A 12,997-nucleotide genomic window follows, 5' to 3' on the forward strand; every position below is an offset into this window, starting at 1 on the left:
ATAACGAATTCAACATCATTGCAACTTGGACACGGACACAGTATAGCTTTCACTGTTACTTGGATGAACAGTGTCGTTTTAGTTATTTGGGGCGTTTTGTGGCGCTCAAATATTCAAAACGTATTCGTCTGTGATTCATTCTGGCATTGCAACGATGACGTCACATAATTATGATTTGAAACGTATTCATGATGATTCAAAACTAGCGTGAGGTTGGTTTTCAAACGGAATTTGACGTTATGTTACGTCAGTTGTCAGTTTCTGCTTTATTTTGTTGTTGTTGGTTCATATTATAAATAGAAACAAGAATTCTGGTACACTGGTTTAAAAAATGGAGCTGCACTTGTAATATTTATGCAAACATTTGAATGCACCAATCCGATTCTGATAGAGAATAGGGAAAATTGAATAGTTTGTTTTTATTATTGAATCTGACATCTGACACAAATTGAATCATTCCATTCTGGCGCATCTTATTATTAATGACGTAACTACGAATCGTTTTTTGAGTATATGCTCGATTACGATTAAACGCCAGAAAACATCGAGCTACTCAGTAGTCTCTCTCTCTCTCTCTCTCTAATATTGGTTTTTAATTCCATTCAGGCGCAGTAAGCCGTGTCTACTCGTGGAATAAAGAGTACAGAGAACACTTTTTTATATATATATATATATATATATATATATATATATATATATATATATAAAAGTACTCTTCTGATCATTCCCATATTGATTTCAATTTAAGAGCCACCGATGGACAGCTGTTTCAGCCTATTGGGCATCGTCAGTGCCGAGCAGGCGGTCCTCGATTGAAGACAAAATGTGAAAAAAAACCAGAAAAGTACTTGATAAAAATAGCTGCGTAAACGCAAGCGGTACATAAGTGGAACCACCTATTGGTGTGACACCCAAGTCAACTTAACAAGTTTTTATGTCAGTGTTGGTGGTTTGACCAATCAACCGACAACTGCGGTAGCAGAAATTTGAGAAGCTAACCTGAAATGCCATTGGAAAACGAATCCACATGTTTCTAGAAATGATATTAAATCGAGAAAGGTAATGCAGTCAAGCTGCTGGAAAATAATTCCATAAAAACCAAAATATGAATAGATTAGTACTTTCTGATCATTCCCATATTGATTTCAATTTAAGAGCTACCGGTAGACAGCTGTTTCAGCCTATTGGGCATCGTCAGTACCGGGCAGGCAGTCCTCGATTGAAGACAAAATGTGAAGAACCAGAAAAGTACTTGATAAAAATAGCTGCGTAAACGCAAGCGAAACATAAGTGGAACCACCTATTGGTGTGACACCCAAGTCAACTTGACAAGTTTTTTATGTCAGTGTTTGGTGGTTTGACCAATCAACCGACAATGCGGTAGCAGAAATTTGAGAAGCTAACCTGAAATGCCATCGGAAAACGAATCCACATGTTTCTAGAAATTATATTAAATCGAGAAAGATTAATGCAGTCAAGCTGCTGGAAAATAATTCCATAAAAACCAAAATATGAATAGATAAGTACTTTCTGATCATTTCCATATTGATTTCAATTTAAGAGCCACTAGGCACTCTTCAAACTGAACTTGTCATCCTGTCGTCTGCCTCTACCTAAAATACCTGAGTTAAGACGCTCTGACCATATAAAGAGGCAGACGACAGGATGACAAGTTCAGTTTGAGGAGTGCCTAGAAGATGAAAGTACTACCAACTGTCGAAAGCGCTCGCAGATAATTAATAGAAGATATAAAGCTTCAAATCCTTTTTGTAAAATTTAATATAAAAATACTGAAAATAAAGGAAAATTAGTTGCATCATTCAAATATATATATATATATATATATATATATATATATATATATATATATATATATATATATATATATATATATATATATATATATATACAGACAAAGATTTTATCGAGTGTGTATGTACAAATCAAAAATGAAACAATTAGTGGACATAACACTCCAAAAAGGAGGGAAACCGCGGACACGTGTTTCTGGCTATTGGCCTCATCAGCGCGGTGCAGCCAAGTGTAAAGGTGGGCAACACTTGAACACTTGTTTGCCGAAAGCAGGAAACAACACATATGCACGGAGTCAACAACAGGAGCCAACCGCACATTTGTGGTTCCAGTTAGAAGACCTAGAATTCTCAGGCTACATCTAACATATATATATATATATATATATATATATATATATATATATATATATATATATATATATATATATATATATATATATAATGAAATATCCTGTGGTAAGGATAGAACACTGATACTAGCGCTATAGTTGTCTGTTAATAGAATTTTCGGACAAGTCGGCGCGCCTTCTGCTGGACAAAAGGAGAACTATCGAAACGGGTCAAATGTAAAATACTATTATTGTCTAAAAATTTATAGTCGGTCAACCACAATGCAAAGTTGTTTATTTGCTTTTTCTGTAATATTGCTGATTATGTTTTTGGCACAGTATTTTTTGATATACTATATATCATCTATCATCATCATCTTTCTTGAATTTGAAGACTCCTCCTCCTCCTTCTCCTTCTCTAGAGAACTGTCCTCCTCTACTGTATTAAAAATGTTTTCATCCTCATCCAATGATCCTGGCAACCGTTTGTGTTGAAGAAATCGTGGGACAAAATGTCTGCTACACAAAAATTTGTTACTTGGGCTCAGACCAGGCAATGTGATGTTGCCTGAAAAAGAAAAAATACTAATTGGTACCTCGATAAAACAACTTGTTTAAGTTTTTATCTTTACAAGATTTTATTTAGTTTCACCTATATCGGTATCTGACTATGTGTCTGTAATCAAATCTTGCAAGTTAAATTTGACACTTTTAATCATTCGATTGATTTGAAATTTGGTAAGTGTAGATAATTCCGATTAAAATGAAATGTTTGTTAAATTCTGTTCAAAATTGGTATCTGGGGGGTTTTCAGGGTCAGACATTTTTTTTCAGTTAGTTTTTTTAGTTTAGTTTTTGAATTTATTGATCTTTTAAATACAAATAAGATAAGTCACATATACACACATACATTATTACTCAAGAATGAATATTATACTGTTTCCCGTTTATTTGTGTTTCTCTGGATAAGACAGCTATATATTCGTCAGTAGAATAAACACAATTTGAAATCAATAGATATTTCAGATACTTTTTGAACAAGTATTGATTTAACTTTTTGTCATGAGGAGGTAGAATATTGTATAAGTTGACATCGATAAAGTTTCTATTTGACTTTTTCAGTCTGAATCTATTGGCCCTCAACAAATCACATCCTCTAGTCTCATGATCGTGGAAATCACAATTTCTGTTTAATGTTGAATGTTTTTTATCAATATCTATCAAAAGTTGATATAGATAAATAGAAGGTACTGTCATTATTTTCATCGAAAGGAAATGATGTCCACAGGAGTCTAAGAAACATTGAACATTGGCTTGACAAGGAATGCCTCGAGTTGTGCAATATCCCGGAATATAATTTGATTTCTCAGTTCAGTCGTCAAAATAATATGCATGGTGGGGCAGCTATATATTCATTGGTTTTACTCATTCATATATATATAAATACAATGAAAGTTCTCAAGGTGAGACCGCTAAAATTAGGTTATTCATACTGTATTGAAAGAGATATAGAAGTTTGTGGTATTGAGCTGTTAGCTACTCACACTGCTATTGTTACACTTTATCGATCTTCTTGTGTTTCTAACTGTGCTATTTTCTTCAGAAAACTTGAAGAACTGTTGATCCATCTACATAATAATTTTTCAAAAATAATCATTTTGGGGGATTTCATGGTACTCTGTCAAACTGTGAAAAACAGCTTCCCAAAAGGGTCTGTTTTGGTGGTCCAATTAGATAAGGGTGACAAGAAGAATCATATATCATTATTCGTTTGCAAAACTTTTACATGAAGATAGTAGATAGTTGTAATATTGATATAAGAAATTTGTTCTGTTCTTCCGTTAATCAGCTGTCGCCCCCATACGAACAACAACTCTCAGAAGTTGAGAAACTTGTGCGAGCTAAGGACTAACGAGGTCTTACCTTTCAACGTCTGATTCCTAACACGGGGTAGGACCCTTGCAGAATAATAGATCCATTGAAAGTTACTTTACATCAACATATTTTGAAATTGGTGTATTTGGGAACTGTTGAGGTTTATTACCTGAATGGATCATCCATTGTTTACATCTTGTGGGATCTTTGACTGGAAAACGGAAAAAACTCAAACTATGGTGATTTCTAGTTGAGACTCCAGGCACATTTATTGCCAGACATCTGGAAATGAAGATAAAATTGTAAAAGAAACAAAAGGCTAACAACTCAATTAGGTAAATTTGCTGATAAAATAATCTCATTATTAATAAAATTTTCACCAGTTAGTGCACATATTTTGAAATATAAAAGTATTTTTTGCAAAATGACCAACACCAACTTGAAAATTAGGTCACTTGAGTTAATCTATTGTTAGAATTCAAACTATCAAGTAGTTCATCGAAAAGAAGGATGAGCTCAGCAGTATCATCAGCTTCAGGTGGCAATTGGATGTCGCTTCTGAGACATAGTTCAATAGTTTTTGGAAGTGCGGTAGTGAATTCACCGTTTCTGCCATTTGCAACTTCTTTTTGTAGGAGACAACTTGGGATTGTAACGTAGTCAGTCATTTAGTACAATAACTAAGTCTTCTGTACATGAACTGTTCACGGTGAAATAGTTCCTTGATTTTTTTCACATTAATTTCCTGAAAAAGAAATGAAATATAATGTTTTATGAAATAATCATCTTTTCAACCATCAGAGTTTTATACCAGAAAATTCCTCCAACATTTCATGAAGTGCTTCCAATACTCCCCATTGAATTCTGATTGAAGGATTCATAAGGCTCATTCTAGCAGTATTATATTTATCAATTTTTTTTATATCTACATAATTCAGATTAAATATCCTGATGGGATATTATTACTTCGTACATACATAGATTGAATGTGCATGGCCCTTTGTTCTGTTGATATAAGTGGTACAACTTCTGCAGAATTATCATTATGCTGCCTATAGTTTCAGACATTTCAGCCACTGGTTGAGGAAATTCGTGTCACATATCATCAACGAGCTCTATTGCAGGTTTATAGACAGGAACCTGCACTGCACCTTCACTGCTCAAAGCAATTTCTTCATTTTCCATAGTAGAAGCTCCTGAAAAATACAAAAGTGTTGGAGATCATGGCATTTAATGCAACTGTATAAAATTTGTCTAAATTCGCTTAACATCAACAAAACTTCAAATCAATATCAGATAAAAAGTTCGCCTACTAAAACCAATGTGGGATATGCAACTTTTGAAAGGCCTCTGTGTCTAACTACTTTGAAGCCATCTTTAAAATGAACATGACACACAAAATATCTTGCACCTTCGTGCACGTGTGTGTTTTGATTGTGTGAGCGCGCGCGCACACACACACACACACAAACATACACACAGTTACCTATAAACATGTCAATACGCATATGGTCCAAACCATGTCCTTCAGAATTTTCTTTCTTTCTAATTCCAAATTTAATATATGATATGACTAGACGGTCGCGTTCTTTTCAATTGACATCTATCATAATTACGTAGGTACTAACTCTTGTGATTGGAGGTATTGCAAAGGCAAGTTACACTGCCGTGTTAGGAATCACACGTCTAAAGATAAGACCTCGTTAGTCCTTAGCTTGCACAAGTTTCTCAACTTCTGAGAGTTGTCGTTCGTATGGGGGCGACAGCTGATTAACGGAAAAACAGATTTTTAAACAGATTAAAAAACAAGACCATCTTGGTAGGCGAATTGAGAAAGGAGGGGTATCCTAAAAACTGAGCATAAAAGTGATATCGAAATGGTGTGATATCTATCGTTCAGAAGGATATAGTAGATTTGAGGGTATATATATACAGTGTGTCAATTTGAAAACTTCCCACCCTCAATATCTCCCTTCCAGTACATAATATGAAAAAATGGTCAGACAGGTCAACTTTATTTGCAAGGGGGACACTCTGAATGAATATTTTCAACCCTCGGGGTTCAACCCCCTAGGAGGGGTGGATGTTACCCTCAGAATTTCAAATGGAAAGGGGGGTCAAGTGGCACATCATTTTGAAGGGCATTCAATTCTCTTGCCAATGATACCTTTTTCATTAGTTTTTGATGAGCAGTTTTTGAACAATAACGTTCCAAACGAACGGTGATTAGAAGTGAATAAGAATAAATGATTAAAACTCGCCCGCACTAGATGTTTGGTATTCAGGTTGGTATTCAAAACAAATGATTGTAATGGACTATTGGAAAAGGTGAGCATCGTACTAGGTAGCATCGTTCCAACCCTTGAGTAATATTCGAATTCGTGGATGTGAGAGGAATGTAGAACTACTTAGTTAACGAAATACGCATCGAGTGCAAACAAAAAATACTAAATTGCAAAAAACAAATTTCAACCATCTTGTTACGCTTTATCTGATAATATGTTCAAAATGTTGTCCATTCTGCTCTAAACAGTAATACAGTCTGTTTTCGAACTCCTCTCGAACATTTTGGAAAACTTCACCACTAATTGACCGGCATGCTGCTGTAATTCGTCCTTTGAGGTCATCCATATCAGTGGGCTGTGTTTTATAAACGACAGATTTGAGATATCCCCAAAGAAAAAAATCTAATGGAGTCAAATCCGGTGATCTCGGTGGCCACTCAATTGATCCCCTTCTGCCAATCCATCTCTCCCGGAATCGCTCGTTCAACCATTGTCGGACGGGGCGAAAATAATGAGGTGGCGCACCGTCCTGTTGGAAATGTAACAAATCTTCCTGCAACAGTAAATTACCGTGTGCATCAATTTGAGTTTCGAGCTCGTGAGTTATAAGTGGATCGATAGGTGCTTGAAGCATATCTAGGTACAGATCACCATTCAAGTTGTCTTCAAAAAATAAAGGTCCGATAATGGCATTTCCAAGAATACCAGCCCAAACATTAACTTTTTGTGGGTGTTGTGTATGTCCTTCTCGAAAATTGTGAGGGTTTTCGTCACTCCAATAGCGACAATTTTGCCTATTAACATTGCCATTCAGGAAAAATGAACATTCATCACTGAAACAGATATTGAACAGAAGATTAGGTAAAGCATTGATTCGAAGAGTCATGATTTCACAGAATTCTATTCTTCTGTCATAATCATCCTCATGGAGCTCGTGGAGAATCTGCATTTTATATGGATGAAATTTGTGCATTTTCAGTGCTTTCCTTACAGTCTCGTGTGACATTCCCGTCTGTTCTGCTACTGATCGTAAGGAGCTAGTCGGCTCTGCAGCAAATGTTCCCAACACCTCAATTTGAGCATCCTCATTCAGTACTCTGGGGTTATTCCTTTTTTTATTCTTCACCGAACCAGTTTCGGAAAACTTTGTCACCAAATCAAGCACATACCGGTGACTTATATTAAGATTTGGATTTCTTTCATTAAAAAGAGATGCCGCCCTTCGTGCGCACTTGCCCACCTCTCCATAAATAAAAATTATTTCAATTCGGTCTTGGATAGTGTAAACCATTCTTACAATTTATACACTTTCTAAGGTATCGCTGATCAGCTCAACAAATGAAACTGAAATGATAGTACTACCAAATGGCTTGAATGCGATGAACACCTTTTTTGCTCAAAAAACGATACTTTTTATAGCAGAAGTAACAAAAAAGGGATAAGAGTTTTAAATCCGATAATAAACCCAAATGAAAGTCACCGAAATCAGATAACTAATTAATGTAAATTTTTTGAGGCTTGTCTAATTTTACCCCTGATGGAAAGTTGAAAAGCTGACCCGTCATCACAAGTTTTACTTATAAGAGAGTCAATAAATTGTATTTCTTTGCATACTAACTTGATAACCAGGCATTTTAGTATAGGCCAATTCTAATTACTTCTATTAGTTTAGAACTACATTTTCGGATACTGCTGATCGGAAAATAATAAATGAGGGCACCGTCGGCAAGCGAATTGAATGCCCTTCAAAATGATGTGCCACTTGACCCCCCTTTCCATTTGAAATTCTGAGGGTAACATCCACCCCTCCTAGGGGGTTGAACCCCGAGGGTTGAAAATATTCATTCAGAGTGTCCCCCTTGCAAATAAAGTTGACCTGTCTGACCATTTTTTCATATTATGTACTGGAAGGGAGATATTGAGGGTGGGAAGTTTTCAAATTGACACACTGTATATAGAAAATCACAACTCAATAATTGTGGAAATATACTCAGGGCGCCTTATGAAGTGTAATAGGAAGAAAAAATATGTAACGGTGTCACATAAACTGTAATACCATGGAAAATATTCCATGTATTTCATCAGTTCGGACTTCCATTGTCTAACGTAATATAAATTGATTTGAAACCCCTGAAAGAATCTGTAAAAAAATTTAAAAAATTAATCGAAAAAATAACAATTTTATTAAACGAAAAACATGCAAAAATTGAAATATCAATACAAGCTGAAAATAAAAAAAAATATTATTAACAAAAAATGAAAATTAAAAATTAATAATTAAAAGATTCCAAACCAAGTTACGTCACGACGTTTTGATTGTTAGTATCCACAATCGTCTTCAGGTGATAACTGGTCTTATACCTCCGAGATCTGACTATTTATAGGTCATTCGAGTGCTTTCACCTATCCCCTCTTCCCTCTCTCCGCTTCATTGGTTTTAGCGGGAGATGACTGTTTGGCGGGAGTTGGTCGTTTTCCGCTCGATTAGAGGTTTCCATATGTTACGTATCTATACGCTAGCTTGGATAAATGCGTTGTCGGACAACATATACGCGGCTTCTTTGAATTTTCTTCTAAACCAGTGTTCCTCCTTGTGGATGATTTCATTTTGGGCCCATTTGATGTTATGTTGATGAGTCCAAGCATAGCTCTGTTACGCCAGCGACGCAAAGTACGGAAATCGCATTTACAAAATGCCAAAATTAGGTACTTTTTAGGTGCTTTTTAGGTACTCAAGTCAAAAATTAGGTGCTCTCTAAATCACACCGCAACTCAATACTCAAAGTTGCGTTGCTGGCATTATGTCATAACTTTCTTATTTTAAAAACATATTATTTTTTATTAGCGGGCGTTTGCAAGATGACTTTTAACTGGTTCGTCTATATGAATGGAGTGATCAAATAAAAACAGTCTTTCGCTTACTGTCTAGAATTTTTTTTAGAATGTTACAAAAATTCTTTCAGAAGTGCAGATCGATATCTTAACTCTTTATGGAGATCACTGAATTTATAATGTTCTTTCTAAATAACACGAAAAACATTTTTTTCCCGATTTCTTTCAGTAGAACTACGAAAATGATTTTGAATCAAATTTTGAAGCTTCTGTTCTTGTCGGCAATTCAATTCTCATCAAAGAAGCTCTGATCCTTTTTTGTCGACTTAACAAATGAAGATATATGAAGCTCTGAAAACCTGCGAGGACAATTATTTGCTATTATTATAGCAAAAAAATAAAAATTCAAAATCTCTTCTTTAATCCGTTTAAGATAATATCTCACACTTCTTATATTAAATAAAATGGTGGTTATCAGGCCCATAAGCCCCATAGGAATTATGGAATCCAGGTTTACTATAAATATCTAATGAGCACCTAATTAGCACTTCATTCTCATGCCCTTATTTATTGAGGAACGTACTGTAAAAACTCAGTCCATCGGTCATACTGGTTTTCAGATCCATAAGCCCCATAAGCATTATGGAATCTAGGTTTACTATTATTTATCTAGTGAGCACCTAATTAGCACTTCATCTTCTTGCCCTTATTTATTGAGGAACGTACTATAAAAACCCAGTATGGGTCATGGTGGTTTTCAGGTCCATAAGCCCCATGGACATTATAAAATTTAGTTTTACTATGAATATCTAGTGAACACTTAATTTTGATTGTCTATGTATTAGTTTACGAGCATCTCAAGACTTTATTGCATATTGATATTTTTTTTTTCTCAAATCAGGTATCTCGAAATTTTTTCCGCTTATTCACGGTCGTTTCCATCTTAATTTCTTGCAAGCACCTAATTAACACTTCATTACTACGCTTAGTTTATACCTGATAGAGCATTCGTCCTCGTTTTCGAGAGACCTGATTCTTAGATCTGTTGTTTAGCGAAATTGGAAGCTTTTGTTTATTAATTAGGAAAATTTTACGATCCTCATTTAATTAGCACCTATTTTTAACCTAATTAATACCTTAACATTCATTATTTTATTAATATTTTCATTGCGTTGCTAACATTACATAATGCTAGCAACGCAACTTTGAGTATTGAGTTGCGGTGTAAGTTACAGAGCACCTAATTTTTCACTTCGGTACCTTAAAAGCACTTTGCGTTGCTGGCGTAACAGAGCTTCCAAACATGCTCTCTGCTATATTAGGATTTGCTGGTTTCTCCTCGCTGTGTGTGTTTCTTGTGCTCAGCAATGCGAACTATCAATGGCCTCTTAGTTTCAGCGATGTATGATTCTCCGCACTCGCAGGGTGCGGGGAATCATACGTTAATTTTAAATTTTCATTTTTTGTTAATAATATTTTTATTTTTCAGCTTGTATTGATATTTAAATTTTTTATGTTTTTTTTGGTTGTTGCTTGTATGTTATTTCTTTGTAATTTCAGTTTTTTGTTTTTTTAATTTTTTTACAGATTCTTTCAGGGGTTTCAAATCAATTTATATTATTTCAGACAATGGAAGTCCGAACTGATGAAATACACTACGAAACATTGTCAACCACCTTCAAACAAAAGTATTCCAATGGGGCATTATCATTCACCAAATGATTTTGGGTCTTCACATTTCACTTGTTTCAGATAAAAACAATATTTTTTGGTTTATGAAAATCAAGTTAGAAAGAAATTAATCATATATTCCTGATAGACATTTTGCATAGACATCATACGTTAAAAGGTAAGGGCCGCGTCTTCTCTAGCTCGTTCAAGTCTCGAGGACTTCTGAGGATTAAGGGTGCAGCCGGTTGACAGAAATAAAAATTTTGACAATTACAACAGTACGAAATACTTTTTTGACTTTAAAAAGGCGTATAAAGAAAACACTTCTATTCGAAAACTAATTATATATTCATGATCGACATAACGTCTTGATACCAAATCTACAATAAAATGGCTACTTTCGGTTTTCACTTCTGAACACCCGAATTCGATGTAATGGGCTTCAATCGATTTGTTCTAATGTCAAAAACATGGTTAAACATTTTTGGATGTCGAAAGAATCCTAGATTTAATTCTTTATTATTAGAGATAAGACAACCCTACTCTGAAACAAAAAATTCTGACGTGCATTCCTGTGCAATTATCATTTAAGCTTGTGACAAATCACATCTATTTCATTTATTTCCATTTTAACTAGTATCGTTTCGCCATCTGGTGAATTTTCTCGGTAACTTATCCGCCGCAGTGAAGGCCGATTCCAGTTGTTTACAGTTTTCTACCGTCCTTAATCATAAGTAGCGGTGGCTCTCATGCCCTCCGGGATAGGCAACCAATATTTCATTTTGACGGTTTTTTTTGCATTGGCAAAGCATTTCCAGGGTCAGGTTTTTTATGAACGACTGTCGAGATTCTTTTTCGTCTCTAGAGACCTGAATGAGAACGGTTTTTGATGCGCCATATTTGCTCGATTGTTCGAAGATTCTTCTTGTTTGCTCTTTAAAGTGAACTTCGTTCTAAATTACCTTACTGTGGTCCTTAAGGACAAGATTCACCGTCGAGCCCCGTGCCTGTAATTATTTTAGGTGGGTAATGGTTTTTATTACTATAAACGATGTAACACGTGTGTGAAGTTTTTATTAACTACTTTTAACTATTTTATTAAAACATTTGTAATTATTTTAGAACTAAGTCAACAACCAAATAAGTACTCTGTCTCCCCTTTGAACTGAAAATAGATTGTTTCGCACCTTATCCTGTGTCTCATTGGATCAGCAGCAACCCCTTTTCAAAAAACCCTGAGATTGAACCCTTACATCTGGCGACCAACTTTGGGCTGTTTTTTCCTGAAGAGACAAGAAAATGGTGTTGGAAAAGTCTCCACGAGGCCTGCAGTACAACTTGAGGAATCGGAGGCGAGACCAAGAGAACTGGCCAGAGAATGCAAACGACATTCCTGCAACAGAGATGGTTCAAAGTAAAACGTCTGAAAATCAAGGTAACATATCTTTATTAAATATGGAAGGTGCTTCTTCATTACCACTACCAGATCATCAAAGTAACGAGGGCAACTCCAGGAGGTCTTCTTTGCCATTTCACAAACTTCAATCTCAAACTAACGTTTCGAGACTCCATCTTCAGGACGAGGAAACTTGCAATATTGCCTGAAAACTTTTCAAGAAGTATTGGGGCACCACAACTAAGTTATCAAATTAAATAATAGTTTCAAGAGATGAGTTGGCCAATCTGATAAGTCGGGAAGTCACAAAAGTAATAAATAAAACCCAAATTAACCCAAACTCAAATTTAAATATACGAAAAACACTATGGCCTTCCCACTTTCAATGAAAATTTTACAACTTCAGATCAAAATTTACCTACATTAAATCAAAACTTAGATAGAAATTCCATAGCAAATAAAAAATTTTCAATACCTTCGTGGAGTAGTTTAGGCAATAATTATAATAATGCTCGAACTGTGGCACCTCAGGTAAACAATAGTACTAGTACAATATGTTTATCCAATTTGTATACCCACGAAATGAAATCTGTACAATCATTACCTACTTTTGATAATGAAGGCTCCCTGCACCCCCTTGACTTTCTTAACTACCTAGAAACTTTTTTAGACATTTCATCAATGAATATAAACCAATTTACTCTGGTTATTAGTCCTCTATTCGAAAAATCAGCAAAAACATGGTTTCAAGCATTTAGGAACTTGTTCACAAATTATGGTGAGTTTAGACAAGCA

The 12,997-nt window shown here is 35.1% G+C and overlaps 1 long non-coding RNA gene across 1 annotated transcript; it reads right to left on the reverse strand.

The window, feature by feature from the left end:
* Positions 1-11,448: 11,448 nt before the first annotated feature.
* LOC141480497 (uncharacterized) lies at positions 11,449-12,398 on the reverse strand. Its single transcript, XR_012464382.1, has 2 exons — positions 12,284-12,398; positions 11,449-12,199 (listed from the first exon to the last, which is right to left on the reverse strand). It is a non-coding gene; the product is annotated as an uncharacterized lncRNA (long non-coding RNA).
* Between the last annotated feature and the right edge of the window lie 599 nt (positions 12,399-12,997).

Source organism: Leptinotarsa decemlineata, unplaced genomic scaffold, assembly GCF_025532065.1.
Source record: "Leptinotarsa decemlineata unplaced genomic scaffold, Ldec_3_MD MMD2_P_RNA_scaffold_9, whole genome shotgun sequence".
NCBI lineage: Eukaryota > Metazoa > Arthropoda > Insecta > Coleoptera > Chrysomelidae > Leptinotarsa > Leptinotarsa decemlineata.